The sequence below is a fragment of the Bos grunniens genome, chromosome 13, assembly GCF_055505025.1.
Source record: "Bos grunniens cultivar Pamir isolate PY7600 chromosome 13, Bosgru_T2T1.0, whole genome shotgun sequence".
Classification (NCBI taxonomy): Eukaryota; Metazoa; Chordata; class Mammalia; order Artiodactyla; family Bovidae; genus Bos; species Bos grunniens.
In genome coordinates, this window is record NC_141177.1 from 72,117,613 (window position 1) to 72,134,685 (window position 17,073).

Genomic DNA, 17,073 nt, shown 5'->3' on the forward strand with positions numbered 1-17,073 from the left:
TTTCTTGGGTAAATACTGAGAAGGGGCATTGCTGGGTAATTTGGTATATTGTGTGTTTAACTGTTTTCCAGAGTGATTGTGCCATCTTTATTCCCTCCAGTAGCATAAGAGAATTCTAATTGCTTATCAATATTTGGTTCTGTTTTTAAATTTTAGCCATTTTAGTGCTTGTGTAGGCATGACGCATTGCAGGGTTTTCAAAAATTAACAGACTTTATGTATTTTTTTAGCTGTTTGTTTATTTAAGAAGTTTTAGATTTTCAGAAAAATTGAGAGAGTCCAGAGTTCCTATAGGAGAAGGCAATGGCACCCCACTCCAGTACTCTTGCCTGGAAAATCCCATGGATGGAGGAGCCTGGTAGGCTGCAGTCCATGGGGTCGCTAAGAGTCAGACACTACTGAGCGACTTCACTTTCACTTTGCACTTTCCTTCATTGGAGAAGGAAATGGCAACCCACTCCAGTGTTCTTGCCTGGAGAATCCCAGGGATGGGGGAGCCTGGTGGGCTGCAGTCCATGGGGTCACACAGAGTCGGACACGACTGAAGCGACTTGGCAGCAGTAGCAGCAGCAGAGTTCCCATAAACCCTCACTTTCAGTTCCCTCTGTGATTAATATCTTGCCTCAGTGTGATACATTTGTTACAATTGATAAGCCAATACTGATACACTGTTACTTAGCTACAGCCCATCATTTACCTTAGGGTTTACTCTTTCTGTTGCATGTCCTATGGATTTTAACTAATGTGTAATGACATGTAGCCGGTATCATATAACAGTTTCACTGCCTTAAGAATACCCTGATCTCCACCTGCTGGGGGCTTCCCAGGTGGTGCTAGCGGTAAAAAATCCACCTGCCAATGCAGGAGACTCTGGGGATGTGGGTTCAATCCCTAGGATCCCTGGGAGAAGGAAATGACAACCTGCTCCAGCAGGACAACCACTTTCTTGCTAGGAGAATCCCATGGGGAGAGGCGCCTGGCAGGCTATAGTCCATGGGGTCACAGAGAGTCTCCCTTCCCCTTCCTCCCTCAGCCCCCACCCCAGCAGCCACCAATCTTACTTGTCTTCCTAGTTCTGCCTTTGCCAGAATGCCGTGGAGTTGGAATCATACAGTGTGTGGCCTTTCCAGATTGGCTTCCTTCGCTTAGCAATAGGCAGTGAAGAGTTCCTCCATGTCTTTTTGTGACTTGATAGCTCATTTTTTGTTCGTGCTGAATACCATTACGTTGTCTGGGTATCCCATAGTTTGTTTATCCATTTATCTATTGAGGGACGTCTTAGTTCCCTCCTGGTTTCGGCAGTTATGAATAAAGCTGCCGTAAACATCCATGTGTCTTTAGTTGAATGAGGATAGAGTTTGGCTGCTAGTGTTTGGAGCTGAACCACGCAGGGCCTTTGTTCAGTCACCTGTCTTCTCTGAGGGGCTCCTCTGGCCCCTCAGCCACACCGGAGGTGGCCCCTGGTGGCCTAGTGGTTAGGATGCTGGGTTTTCACTGCTTCGGCCTGAGTTCAATCCCTGGTTGGGGAAGTGAGATCCCACGAGCTGCAAGATGTGGCCAAAAGTAAATAAATACAGCAACGTGACTTAAGGTTGGGTTAAAAAAGTACTGCTGGATTTTTTTTTTAAGTAACGGAAAAAACAGAAATATAACCATTGGCTCCTCAGGTCGGCAAAGGAACATTTCCTGAGTTTCCATGTGATACCAAGAGCTCTGACTGGAGTTCACATGGACAGTCCCTGAGCTCCTCTTGAAGCATGGGACATCGTGTCCTCAGTGAAGGGCTGGGGACGCCCGTGACACCCTGCAGGACTCCGACTCGTTCCCCCTGGAGAGGAGACGCTAAGTGTTGTTTACCTGTCTGATCTGAGACGTGTTTTCCTTCTAGGAAGAGAATGTTCCGTTCCTGTGGCTGTTAGAGGCTCAGAGCGTTTCCCTCTGGACCGTAGTGAACAGGGCTCAGACTGGCCTCATTAAGCACTGTGAGCCCTCTGGTTGCTGATTTTTGCTGTTCTGATTTTAACCTGCCTCCTGCTTACAAGGTCACATCTCTGGATGGTGGAAGGCCTACCTCTGGGGCCAGTGGTTGCCCCCTGGTTCCAGGTCTCCAGCATGAAGGGTGCACAAGGACTGATTCCAGAGAGAATCCGGTGCCTGGGAGCTGGAGGCACGAGGAGATAGCTGGAGTGGGGCAGGCTGCCTCGTTAACCTGATGAGGGTGGTGGGACTGGGTTTGTTACCAAACCAAACTTGGGTCCACTGGCCTGATGGCAGGCAAAGCCAACTTACTGACACCAGGCTGTGGTGAAGGAAAGTGTAACATCTATTGCAAGGCACCTGACCTGGGGTCAAGCAAGGAGAGAGGACAGCTCATGCTCAGAAGACCTGACCTATCCGACTGGTTTCAGGGGAGGGATTTTAAAGAGAAAGTTAGGGGAGTGGCTTTCGGGGTGACTGATCAGCTCATGTACAATCAGCTCCCCAGTTTACTTTATTCTGACTCATATCCAGAAAACAACCTAATTGCTGCCTTATAACTCTGTAACACTGATTCAGATTATGGGGTCTGACAGCTCAGTGTTCCTCTCGCAGGCTTGATTCAGGGCATAATGTTTGATTTAGGGGACATGCTGTGGATTATTCAGGATATTCTAAGGAGTCTTCTCACCTCCCATTGTTAGAGAACGAGACTGAGGAATGAGACCTGAGCAGCTTTTGTTGGAAGAAACGAGATGAACCCAGTTTAGCTTGTATGGACTCATCTAGATACTCAGGAAAAGGTAATAGTTTCCCACCTTCTTTCTGAGAGTCTGGGCCATTTCTCCCCCTCTGGAGTGCATTGAGGAGCTTTTCTTTTCTGAAAAGAGAGCTTCATATACAGAACCTATGTTGGTTTCTCTCTAGGAATACTGGAGTATTTTCATACTTTGCACATTTTCTTATCAATGTGAGAGCTTACCAAATGTGAGAATTCACAGTTAGAAAGTAATTTCTTTGTCTTAACCGTGAGTGTAACTTAGGAACACCTGTGATTCCCTTGCAGAGATTTTGCCTCATTGAGCCTGTGGTGGGGTCTGTGGGGTTTGTGTTTGTAGAAGCTCTGTACTTGATTCTGATGAGTTCCTTCATTTGAGCGGCACTGGGGTTGGGATGTTGCTCTGAAATGTGGTTTAACCTTGGCAGAGGTAAAAGATGTTGCATCATATTCAGAGGGGCCACAAACATTCCTAGTCTCATTTGTGCTTACGTGCTGTCGCTTCAGTCGTGTCCGACTCTTTGCTGCCCCATGGACCATAGCCCACCAGGCTCCTCTGTCCATGGAATTTTCCAGGCAAGAATACTGGAGTAGGTTGCCATGCCCTCCTCCAGGGGATCTTCCTGACCCAGGGATTGAACACATGTCTCTTACGTCTCCTGAATTGGCTGGTGGGTCTCTCCCACTTGTGCCTGTTGGGAAGCTCGATCCTGGTCTCAAAACACCTTAACATTTAGCTTATTCTGTAAAATGTTATGAAGCTACAGAGAAAAAAATTATTTTTATTTAAAAATAAAACAACAGGACATTAATGGTCTATACTTAAAAGAAAGGGGATTTTTTTTTTAAGATGTTGAGTTTTTGCTTGTTAGTTGTTTTTTTTTTTTTTTTTTTAGCATATGGCAAACATTGCCCTTTTGTTTAATTTACCAGGGGGATATTTTATTGTGATATTGAAAATTATAACTTTATGCAATCCACACTGCCCTCCACTTGATATCATGGAAAATCTTGTTCCAAGGTGTGGAAAGCCCAAGATGATAATAAATAAATAAAATAAAACCAGTACAGGAGCTAAAGGCTTTTCTTTCTGCCAGAACTTTCGTGTGGTTTCCACATCAAGGTTGTCAGCACATCTCCTGGAGCCAAGTGAGAGGCCTGTGTGACTGGGAAGGGAAGAACTCCTTGTGTGGGAAGATCTGATTATAGTCATTAGAGATGGGACGTATTCTCTACCTCTGGTTTTGTTTCAGCCTCCACAATATCTTGCAGAGAAGTGCCAAATGGTAACTCTTACAAGAGCCAAATAGTTGTTTATTTTCAATTTTAGAGTTCTCGATGTCATTAAGATGTTCCATTTCTTTGAGTTCAAAGCAGTGTTTGCTGGTAGCATCTGCCCAAGTAAGAGGCTCCAGAAGGAGGTGACCGCCCATTGAGATGGGTATGAGTTCAGGGTTATGGACATGGAAAGAGGGTGGACAGAGTTGGGGCTGCACCCCTCTGTACTGATCAGCTGATCCTTAGTGAGCTCAGAGGGACCTCAGGGCAGAAGGGCTTTAATGCTCCCAATGTGGGCTTTTTAATCTTGCTTTTGGGTACAGTTTGGACCAATGATCTCTTGCCACCCTGCAGGGTATAGAATTCTAACGGTTGAGCCCAAATTCCTCACGGTGGTATTTGAAGCTGTTTACCTCCCAGTCATCTCTTATATCATTGTACCGCCTCCCCTTGTGCCCCAGCAAGCTCATCTCTGCCTCTGGACCATCTCTCTTGCTTTCCCTCCTGAGGCCAGTGCTCCTCGCCACCCCATCGTGTGCATACACCGTGACCACGTGTGGCCCTCTTCTCGTCTTCTCTTCTCATCCCTCTTCTGCCCAGTGGTGTTCCCTTTCTTCATCTCATCTTCCCCTCCTGACCTCAGCTTCTCTTGACACCTCCCTTCTTGGAGATCCTGTTGGACAAAATAATACAGCGCTTTATCCGTGCTGTTTTCAGAGTTACCCCTGAGGATCAGTGCATGAGGGGGGAGGGACCAAGAAGATGCCACGCTAGTGATGAAGCAGGGTCCTCCCACCCCCACCAAAGTGAAAATTCCTTGAGAGAAGCAACTGTGCCTTGCACCGCTTCTTGATGATTCATGATCTTACACATGAACAAACAGAAACGAGGCAGAGGACTGTTCTGAGGGTGGCAGCCAAGACTCTCAGCAGTGTTCTTGTGATGTGGGTCTCCAGAGATTAGAACAGATCCTGGAAGCTAGATGCTGCTGTTCTCATGGACATTTTTTCTGTGTGCGAAGTATTTGCCATTGAACTTGGTAAAATCGGGGAGTAGGTACTTTAAGAAAGCTGGTGAATCTTCGTTAAAAAGTTTTCCATCTGTTGGGTGGCCTTGAAAAATCCAGACACTGTCCATTATTGTTCAGAGGCCATCATTAGAACAGGGGACAGTTCAGGTCATGTGCCAGGAAGAAAGTGGAGCCATGTGACCGGAGAGGTTGCCTTCAGAATACGCACTTGCTTCTTTATGAAAATGTATCCGGGAGGATGCAGACCATGAGAACAGAAACTGTTTCTGTCTCTGTCCAGCCTCAGCAGGGCACGCGGGAGACACTCGGTGAGTATCTGTTAGATGAAGGAGTAAATGAATAAAGGCCCAAAATCACTTGGCCAAGGTTGGTTGTTGCCAGTCTTGCTGAGCTGATCCTTCCCCAATCCGGGCCCTCCCTCCTGGTTGATGAATGAGACCGCTGTATGGTCAAGGCCGCACTGAACTCAGTTTCAGGCTTCTCCATGGGGGGCAGACTTAATAAAGTAAGATTTACCTTCCTGTTGCAGGTAACGGCCACCAACTCCTTCTCCGTTTTACCCTGGGCTGTTTTAAATAGATAGGGAATCAGAGAATGTCATGTTTCTGAGTAGAAGTTGAAAGCATGAGGAACCAGCCTTGCAGAATCTGGAGATGAGCCTTATTGAAATATGGAATCCCTAAAGAGGGATAGGGATTTCCCTGGTGGCTCTAGTGGTAAAGAACCTGCCTGGCAATGCAGGAGATGTAAGAGACGTGGGTTCGACCCCTGGGTCAGGAAGATCCCCTGGAGGAGGGCATGGCCACTCACTCCGGTATTCTTACCTGGAAATTCCATGGACAGAGGAACCTGGCAGGCCACAGTCCGTGGTGTCACAAGAGAGTGGGGCAAGATTTAGTGACTAAACAGCACCAACAACAAGAGGGAATAACCTTGGGCTGCTGGAAAACAGCAAGAAGACCATGGGACTGGAGAGACTCAACTCACTCAACCGGGTGGGAAAGGCTGGTGGGGTGAGATCATGGTGGGCCATGAGGTTATCCTAAGGAAAATGGGTTATAATCTAATTACACGAAGCTATTGAGAGCTGGTATCTGACTTAACATGTTTTCCTGCGTATTTGAACCTCACAGCAGCCTGGAGCCAGTCAGTCAGATATAATTATTCCCATTTAGAGATGAAGGAATGAAACTTCAAGGGGTTTGGAGGCTGGAACCCAGACCTTCTGATGGCCCATTAGGAATTCTTTCTGTCTGGAGTCTTGTGTTTGACTTAAAACTTGGGCTATCTCCCCATTTGTGGGTCTCCTCTGGTGAGGCCCCCAGAGGCTGAGCTGCAGCGAGTGAGTTGTGCCTCCTCTGATAGATAAAAAGGTGGTAACATATATGCTGAGAGCTGAGCTTGAGCTAAGAAGTCATTCCTTTCCTGCTAGGGGTCCCATCCCTGTAGGGATTCTGTCTTGTCTGCCACACCTCAGGACGAGGTGGGAGATTGGAGCCGTGCCTGAGAGAAACGAGCAAATAGATCAGAGGCTACCTTCGTGGTCTTGCAGGAGAAGATTAGAGCAGTTGAGAAGTTTGTAATTTTTTTTTTTTAACCCCTGACAGGCAACAGTGAGAGATGAGGCAGTAATAATCCGCAAATAATAGGTTTCTGGCAAGTTCCTTCCATCTCTGCAGAAGGTTGAACTGGAGAAGGTCAAGTTCCAGTATATTGATAGAGAGTGCTTTGGCTTTGTGAGCTTCTTAACACTGAGCATTGCTGGATACCTATGCGGTTTGCTCAGGGTGATAGGAGAAACTCGGTCCCTAAGACTGTGTGAAAAATCAAAGCAGTTCTTCCAAAAAGGCTCTTGTTCTACATGCCCTGACCATTTACATTCACTTGATTCTCTGAGGCCTCAATCATCAATCATCTTGATTGATGATTGAGGTAGCCTGAAGTCTGAACAGAAGGAATACTTCTCAGGCTTGGCTCACGCAGAGCTTGGATGGAGGATTCCTTCTGGTCCACTTGGTGGTGCCATGGGAAACACAAAAGCCTGAGGCCGGATGCTGAGGGTCTTGGGTTGTCCTGGGATCAGTTTAGGAGCTTTTCCTATCTTGTAGGATGACTTTCAACCCCATTGTAGTTGGAAAAAATTGTTTCTTGTGTTGCTGGAGTAGTTCCTTAACAGTAATTGCAATAAAATGCACATAAAATTTACCATCGTCACCATTTTCAAGGGTATAATTCAGTGGCAACCATCACCACCAACGATCCACAGACCTCTTTTCATTTTGTGAAAAGACCATGAGTTTTTGCAGCTTCTCTTGCTGATTTGTGTATTTTATTTAGCCACAGCACTATTACTAGGCATTTTATATATGTCAAATGTATATAACATGTTATTTGGTATGTAATCAAATTTGTATTTGATTTAATTCTCAGTATGATCCTGTAAGGGGCATATTAAATACAGACATACCTTGGAGATATGACAGGTTTGGTTCTAGACCCCTGCAATAAAGTGAATATCACAATAAAGCAAGTTTGCATGAATTATTTGGTTTCTCAGTGCACTTAAAAGTTATAACCACACTATAGACTATTGAATTTGCAATAGCATTATGTCTAAATATATATATATATGTAACTTAATTTAAAAATACTTCATTGCTAAGAAATGCTAACCATCATCTGAACCTTCAGTGAGCCATAATCTTTTTGCACTAGTGTCATCTAAGATCACTGATTACGGATCACCATCACAAATATTCTAGTAATGAAAAAGCTTGAAATACTGCAAGAATTACCAAAATGTGACACACAGACATGAAGTGAGCAAATGCCATTGGAAAAATGGTGCCGATAGACTTGCTTGACGCAGGGTTACCAGAAACCTTCAATTTTATTTTTTTTAATCAAAATAAAAGAAGAAAACAAACAAAAAACCCATAGTACCTGTGAAGCACAGTAAAGCAAAGCTCAATAAAGCGAAGTGGAATAAAATGAGGTGTGCCTATACTCGCTTTTTACTGATAAGAAAACAGATCAAGTACCTTGTTTAAGGTTTTACAGTCAATAGATGTTGGAATTTGAATGCAACTTCCTCCGAAGCCAAGGTTTTTCCTACCATTTCACAGTGATTTTCAGTTTAATGTTTTAATTCTGGCGTCTTGCCCTCTGCCAGTCACTGTTTCGGTACAGATCAGGGCTCTGGTCACATTTTCCCAGAATAGAGAGTGTTTCCTTTGTGCTTGAATGTTCCTAATCAGCGCACGTGAGCACCAACACAGTGGGCATTTGCAAAAGCAACTAGAAATCAAAACCATACTCTCTTCGGAGTGGATTTGGAGACTTAGATCCCTAAAATGCGACAACTGCACATACCTCTGTTTAGAATATTCTCCCTTCTGAAAGTCAAGTGTTGGTTTTTAACTCTAGTAGGAAGAAGTGACGGAGAAGGCAGTGGCCACCCACTCCAGTACTCTTGCCTGGAAAATCCCATGGATGGAGGAGCCTGGTAGGCTGCCGTCAATGGGGTCACTAAGAGTCGGACATGACTGAATGACTTCACTTTCACTTTGCACTTTCCTTCGTTGGAGAAGGAAATGGCAACCCACTCCAGTGTTCTTGCCTGGAGAATCCCAGGGACGCCGGAGCCTGGTGGGCTGTCGTCTATGGGGTCGCACAGAGTCAGACACGACTGAAGCAACTTAGCAGCAGCAGCAGGAAGAAGTGATTCTCATTGTTACTTTACATTCTTGCCCACTGATGCTGGCATTTGTGTCTTTATGAAAACACACAGACATGTGACTTAAGTTCCCTTTTTAATCTCATCATGGCTGGCCTGGGTATAGAGGGAAGTAGTAGAAATGTTACTACTGAAGAGAATGTATACTCAGTCACTCAGTCATACCTGACTCTTTGCGGGCCCCATGGACTGCAGCCCACCAGTCTTCTCTGCCCATGGAATTTTCCAGACAAGAAGGTCCAGGAAAGGTCTCGGTGTTGGTGCTGCTGGACCTGCTGATGTGCAGGTGCCCTTGTTGTCAGGGAGCCAAGTCAGCTGCAAAAATCGTGCAAATGTTAGCAATCTTTTTTATCCTTGGAAGAAGCAGTCTGTTTGAGAACCTGGTTAGGAACTAGAGGTGAAGCATCCTCGGTGTTGTTCCCCTTTGTGAGGCTGTGGTGCTATATTCAGGCGTATCACTCAGATGGGAACGCGAGCCATATGGCACGAGAAGGAAAGAAACGTGCTCCTTCTCTAGTTTGATGTGCAAATAAGAGGGAAAACTTCACAGATGCATAATCTGGCTTCTGAAAGAGTAGAGGAAGGCCACTCAACACCCCAGCCCAGAGTCTCTAAGATGCCCCTCCCCGCTCCCACCTCTCCTCCCAGCCAGGAGGCAGCAGAATGGGGGTGGGTGGGGAAGTTCCAGACATATTCCTGGTGAGGAGGACCGCAGGACAGGGAAAGAGGGTACCGCTGTGTTTTCAGGAACCTTCTCTCTTCCTCCTTTTTCTCTCTCTCTACTTCCTTCCCCTACCCCCGCCTCTCATCCTTTCCCTTTTCTTCCCCTTCTCCTCTGCATGTGCACACACACACCCCTCTCTCCCTCATTGATTGACCATAAGTTCATTGCAAAGTTGGGGGAGGACAGAAGTTAATGAAGACTAGGCTTCTAGCCACTGTTTCACTTTTTCTCATTTGCAGATCCAATACGCCCTGCACCCCCCTCCCTGCCCACCCCCCCCCTTTTCTTCAGGTCTACTTTAAAATATATATGTGTGTGTGTGTGTATATATACAGTTATTTATTATTTATTTATTTGACTGAGCCAGGGCTTAATTGCAGCACTTGGGACCTTTGATCTTTGTTTCGGCATGTGGGATCTTCTTGACCAGGAATCGAACCTGGGCTCCCTGCATTGAGAGCACAGAGTCTTAGTCACTGGACCACGAGGGAAATCCCCTCAGATCTACTTTGCACGGCTTTGCATTGCCATCTAGATAAAGTCCCCAACTCCTAGCCTGGTTGGTTCCAGGATCCAATCTTTGTTCTTGGCTTTTCCTACAACATCCACCCAGGCTTCCCCATCCTCACCCCCAGCCCTTTATTATCTGACTGTCCCAAACCCAGCACCCCTTGCCACACCCTGTGCTCTTGGTCACCTCAGCCTTTTGTAAAGGCTCTTCTCTCTGCCCGGAGGATTCTGTCCCCTTTTTATTTCCTACGCCCTGCACCCCGCTCCCTGCCCACCCCCCCTTTTCTTGGATGAATTCTCCTCCTTCTTCATCTACCACATTCATTTCTATCAGGAAGTCATCTTGGAGCCCCTACAACTGGCCAGGCTGCCCTTCTGCAAGATCCCATAGCCCTCCCCCGCAACATTAACATGTAACACACATATCAGAATAGCCTGCTCACTGGAGTCTCCCTGGGCAACGTGAGGGGCTCACAGGTTGTGATATTGTCAGAGCTCAGTAAATGTCTCTGCACATTCTGGAGATTTCTCTGCACCTGAAGTAAGGGGTGAGCTCCATCCCACACTGGCTGTGCAGCCCTCCCCGCCCACCCCTCATTTTGCACCTCTCAGTCTGTAAATATGCAGGAAGAGTAGGAAAGAGGAAAGTGAGGCTGCCTTCCCTCTGCTGTGGTAAAACACTCATCCTCAGGGAGACCTTATCTGGCACTGTCATCTACATTACCGTCCTTTTTGTCCCCAGCACCTCCCTCCCAGTTTTCATTACAATTGTAAGTGATCTTATCTGTCTACTCTCCTCCTTTATCCTCTCTGGACCATTCTCTTAACAAGCACTGAGGCCTCATCCCCCCCCCCGGCTCCCTGTTTGGGTCTACCACATAGCTCCTTCCTGGGATACACAAAATGTCCAGTGTCTACCTGCTGAATTACAGGAATTCATGAATTCAGTTGACAGCAATATATAGGACTTTGAGCATCAGGAAGAGAAGGTGCTGTCTCCTTTTCTGACAAATTATGGAGAAAATGCTCTAAGGGTCTGATGAGAACCAGGATGGGCTCTCTGAGGGTTAAATGTCCAGCTCATCTGTCCACTGCAAGGAAATCTTAGGAGAATTTCCATCTCCATGTTCTTTGGACACATGTGAAAACTTGTTTCAAGAGAGAGCTAACATTCATTTACTTTATAATTACCATTTTGTTTCCCATTGCCCATCTATTTACTGTTTGTTTAGTTTCACTGGTTTGCATGCTCCTGCTTTCATAACCAGATCATCTAGGCCCCTAGGTAATTTCTCATTACATTGCTCTCTGGAAAATGATTCTATTTAACAATCAATGATTCATGGAAATATATTGCTTATTTGGAGTCTGTCCATATTCCTGCCATTCAGTTGGAGATTTCTGTGCACCTGAAATTTTATGTGAAACCTCTCTTGGTAGATCTACTGGAATAATCGATGATTTTTGATAATGCTAATTCCTCAAACTCTGGCCTTTAACAGGAGGGGAAAAAACCCTACCATAAAACATTCTGTGAAACTCCCCTTTTGGATGATAGAAACCGACAGATGTCCTTATTATTATTCCACAGCATGGTTCCTTCCTCTCACTGGGAGGAATCTGTGTTCCTAGACCCAGAAATTTCTACTCCTAGAAAACTCTTTTCATTTGCTTTGCACACGAGAATGTTTCTCCCAACTGGGGGGTTTTGTTTGCTGTCAGCTTGCCTTCACCCTGTGCAATTAGGGAAGGTTTTGCCAGAGGTTTTGCCAGCAGGGATGGTGGAAAGGAAAAGGATTTTAGAATCAGGAAAACCTAACTCCAGGATACTTGGCAAGTTAGGGTATCTCTTGGTTCCCAGTAGAAATAGGGGTTCTTCTGTCTGTCTCAGAGGTGGGTCCTCAAGAAGCTAGTATGGAGCTTTCCATGCATTAAATTCTCAATAAATGTAGGTTGTGTGGGTGGCATTCAGCTCCACTGGAGGGTCTTATTTGTAAGCCCATTGGACAGATCAGCTGGAAAATTTCAGGAAACAAGTAGTACCATATTTTCTCCATGGGTTTAAACCATGAGGATATGAGAAATGGATAAACAGACAAGAAATCTTTTCTTTCATGAGGTGGAATCAGGCAATTTGCGTCTCCCTGTAATTGGTAGAAAGACATTGGTGCAGAACTTTACAAATATGATGTCTTTTACACACTGTGGTGACATGAAAAAGATTGGATATCTCTACACTGTATATTCTGTTAACAGGTAAATTCTTTCAAACTGATTTTAAAGAATAATTTATCCATCATCATGGATATTTTTTGGCTGAAAATACAATTTTGATAAACTTTTGACTTAAAAAAATAAGTCAATATTTAAACCATCGAAACATGTGAATTTAGGACTGTAAGGAATAAGCTGATGCTAGATAAGACCCCAAAACATACCATGGAAGGAATGGGCTGTGAACACCATAAGGAAAGTAAGCAGGGACCACTTCGAGTCAGCATAGAATTTTGAGCAAAGTTTTGACATAGGTGAACAGTCCTGTGCCTGGAGATGCTGTCTTATCATTCAGATTATGTTGTGGATATTCACTGGCCCATCAATGGATTAGACTGATTTTCTTGAGGCCTGGACCAGGAGTCATTTAGTCCAGTACTTGTAGGGCCTGCCACGTAACAAGTGTTCAGTAAATGTTTGTTGAATACATTAATGAATATCCTTATAGGTGAGATGGGAAAATGTGAGCTAAATAATATACCACACTTCATTCATTCATTCATTTCAGTTGCTCAGTCGTGTCTGACTCTTTGTGACCCCATGAATCGCAGCACGCCAGGCCTCCCTGTCCATCACCAACTCCCAGAGTTCACTCAGACTCATGTCTATTGAGTCAGTGATGCCATCCAGACATCTTATCCTCTGTCGTCCCCTTCTTCTCCTGCCCCCAATCCCTCCCAGCATCAGAGTCTTTTCCAGTGAGTCAACTCTTCGCGTGAGGTGGCCAAAGTACTGGAGTTTCAGCTTTAGTATCATTCCTTCCAAAGAAATCCCAGGGCTGATCTCCTTCAGAATGGACTGGTTGGATCTCCTTGCAGTCCAAGGGACTCTCAAGAGTCTTCTCCAACACCACAGTTCAAAAGCATCAACTCTTCGGCACTCAGACTTCACAGTCCAACTCTCACATCCATACATGACCACAGGAAAAACCATAGCCTTGACTAGACGAACCTTTGTTGGCAAAGTAATGTCTCTGCTTTTCTATATGCTGTCTAGGTTGGTCATAACTTTTCTTCAAGGAGTAAGCATCTTTTAGTGGACACGTAATTGGTCAAGTAGCCACACCCAAAGGCTGTTAATCAGTAGAAAATATAAACCTGGAATAAAATTTCTGGGGATTTTGCCCCAGGGCTGGCTCAGAACATATTCTTTCCAATATTGGAAAAATAAATAGCTTGGAAGAAGACGTGGAAGGCATACTAATTAAATTTACATATGGCCAGAAGCTAGATTCAAAAATAATTCTACCAATAATAAATGACACAATAAATTAAATTTGTCCTAACAGTGGTTTCTTTTTTTTTTTTTCATGTTTTTTATGCTTTTAATTTAATTTTGCCACCCACTCTTTTTAGTTTATTTTAGGGTTTCAAGTTTTGATTGGGTTTTGACAATGCAGAAGAAAGCTGTACAGTCATTTTCCAGTGAGTTTAGGGAAATATTCTGTGAAGAAAACTTAACAATTTTTCCTAGTATATTTGAGGTAAAATATAAAAATAAAAAGGTCCAAAGTAGCCTTGGAAGGGAGTGAGTTATATAACTTATTTTTCTTTCTTTCCCCAAAATAATTATAAAAACTAGGCTTATCTATTCTCTTCACTAAACTAGATACATATGTTTAGTGCAGTCCGTGTGACCTCGCCTTGTTTGGGGTATAAAAGTCCGCCTTGAGCTTCTCACTCTGTCTTCTCTTCCACTAGGGCTGCCTGAGTAGAACAGAACAGAGTTATTACCTCTTTGAATTTCTCAACAAAAATAAATTTCTATTTTTTTCCATTAGTGTGAGTCAAAAAATAAACACAACTCAAACCAAAGGATTGTGCCAAATGACCAAACCTTTGACATCCAAACTAAATTCCTTTCACGTTGGTGACAAGTCAGATAACTCGCCATCTTAATTGGCCGTCAGGTTGAGTATTTCCTTATTCAGACCCTTACCTCATCTCTGGAAACCTCCACGACCTTCCTCCTCAGAGCCTGGCTTTCTTTCCTCCCTGGGTTGTTGCTTCCTCACTATGTGGCTTCCTTCGTCTTTTCCTCGAGGTTCCCGGCCCCTCTCAGCCATCTGAACTTCCCCTGGAATTTTAGTGAGCCCCAATGTGGAGACTTCCCTCTGATTCTGAAGGGGCTTCTAGGCCTTTTGTATTAAATTATACATTTTTCCTTACAGGCAGTGCAAGGTCTAATTCATATCTTATGGAGCTCCACAGAGAAATGACTTTCCTCACTATTTTTCCATAAGCCATTACAAGTAAATACTGATTTGTGTTAATATCCCTCGATAGCTGCATTCAGTGGGTCTCTTCGAAGAAAGTGGAAATAGATGTCAGATGGCTCCTTAAAAATTTCCTGTATTAGGAGTGGATTTCGAATACGCAGAAATCTAAGTTGGATTGTGTGAAGGTTAGATGCACATCACAAATGGCTTAAATCCATTCCTTTTCTTGTGCCAAGCTGTCATTTCCTTGGCCTCTGGCCTTTACTGTATGTCTCAGATGGCTCAGAGTTATTCCAGAGCTCCTCCTCTGTCTCCCTTATTTCTTTCACATTTTAAGTGGATGCCTATTTTTATGAAGTATATGAAGAGCAGTGAACATTTTCCCACATTTTGTTTGACGAGAGCAACTTTTTATCCCCTGCTATTTTTAGTCAAGACTCACAATAATAATTTATTCGTTATTAAGGCAGTGCTATCGTTTTCAAATTCGTTTCTAAACCTAGCTATGAAACAGACTTCTATTTTTGTTCACACTTACGGAGAAAGATAGAAATGCATGAACTTCTTCACTTGGACCATCTGTATCAATTAGGATGCATTTGATCGTAAGCAACGGAAAACAAAGCTTGTATGAGAGACTGGCTGGAAAATGGGTGGATGTGTCTGTTCCTCCAGAGACAGGGCTGTCTTAAACGTTTAATTTCACGCAGTGAAATAGTACCGGGATCAAGAGCTTGGTTTCTACCGTTTTCCTTTGCTCTGTTCTCCACAGTGCCATCTTATAGTTAATTCCTTCTTCTGGTCCCATGACAGGCAGCAGCGTTTAGATCCTTGGCTTCCTTACTCAAGGCCTGAGCTGGATGCCCTGATCTTACTGTTAGGGGTAGAGTTAACTTTCCCCAAAGCACAAGCTGTGTGGGACTGAGTAGGTCAAGTGAAAACTCAAGAACTTCACCAAGGAATAGGGCTGCATGGCTAACGGGAGGCAGCCTGGTATCTATCACACCATGGGGGTTTCTAAAAAATAACTTAGGAGCATCTTATCTGAAAATGCTGCCTACGTTGTGAATGTTCCTAAGGACATGCGTTTATTTAACATGTATCTTTATTTGTCTGCACCGGGCCTTAGTTGCGGCACGCGGGATCTTCAATCTTTGTGGCCACGTGCAGGTCTTTAGGTGCAGCATGCGAACTCTTAGTTGAGGCATGTGGGTCTAGTTCCTGACCAGGCTCAAGCTGAGCTCCCGTGCATTGGGAGCTCAGTCTTAGCCACTGGACCACCAGGGAAGTCTCCTAAGGAGATGTTTATTTGTCCGTTTTCATCATGAGGGTGTCTGACTTTATTTAAATTGTTTTCATACTACTTGGAGAATTTCTGTAATTTTCTCACACATGTCTAGTATTTTAGCAAGTGATTGATACATTGTAAATAGCTTCTGTTTTGTATCTTCCATTAAATAGAAAATAAATTTCTATGAGAAAAATTCCTTACTCTTTGATTTATTCTATTAATTATTTTTATCCAGAAGCTGGGTTAAAAACTCAAATCTCAGTATGGGAGATGATTTCTGAGTGCAAAGCATTCTTATAATTGATTTTAAAAGATTTTTTTCAGGTTTTAGGATAGTAATTTCCTGCAATCTCAGTGAGAATTTTTAATATTCTTTCATCTGAATATTCATAGCTTCTTTCTGTCTGACTTGTGTAACTCCAAAAAACCTTTTCTGACCACCATTACAGATAATAGAAATTTAAAAGAAAGCCTGTTATGTAACTAATACTGTTATAATGTTACAGAAGTAATAAGACTTCTCTTTCTCTAGAAAAATTTTCTTATCTTAAAGAAATGTGGAGGAATACATCCAGACTTTCCTTTCTGAGGCATTTACTGTAGTAGAAAGTAGTGAGCTTAGGAATGAGTCATGGGTTTGAATACGGGACATGCCATTTAGCTGATTTGGGGCCAATTACCTAATCCCTTTGAATTTCAGTTTCCTTTCTTGTAAAGTAAGGATAATAGGTTCCTCCCTTAGCATTTTCAGTTCTTGAAACGTGATCCACCCAGGGTCCTACACGTAGGAAGCTCTAAGTAAATGATAGTTATTACAAAAAAATATGGAACTGAATAAGGAAAAAAAAATCAAGATCCAACCGAATTGTAGCAAATTATTTTAAAAGTTTAGAAATTCTTTATCCCTTGTCATGCAGGTTTCTTTTACTTTAGAAGCGTACAGCAGTTTCCTTAAAAATGTTCTATATGGCGACGCTTAGTTTTCATTTTGAGATTCTGCTGCTACTGCTAAGTCGCTTCAGTCGTGTCCGACTCTGTGTGACCCCATAGATGGCAGCCCACCAGGCTCCTCCATCCCTGGGATTCTCCAGGCAAGAACACTGGAGTGGGTTGCCATTTCCTTCTCCAAGGCATGAAAGTGAAACGTGAAAGTGAAGTCGCTCAGTCGTGTCCGACTCTTAGCAACCCCATGGACTGCAGCCTACTGGGCTCCTCTGTCCATGGGATTTTCCAGGCAAGAGTACTGGTGTGGGGTGC

General features: G+C 43.9%; 1 protein-coding gene across 3 annotated transcripts in view; it reads left to right on the forward strand.

Annotated features, from left to right (window-relative positions):
• Positions 1 to 17,073, forward strand: part of CAMK1D (calcium/calmodulin dependent protein kinase ID) — a 392,490-nt gene that overhangs the window by 206,306 nt on the left and 169,111 nt on the right. Inside the window, exon 1 of one of the 3 annotated variants that reach the window (XM_086334940.1) lies at positions 2,555 to 2,780. The exons of the other annotated variants lie outside the window; for them this stretch is intronic. The gene's annotated coding sequence lies outside the window, so the exon portion shown is untranslated. Of the gene's footprint in view, positions 1 to 2,554; positions 2,781 to 17,073 lie in introns of those variants that run through there. 3 annotated transcript variants of the gene reach the window in all.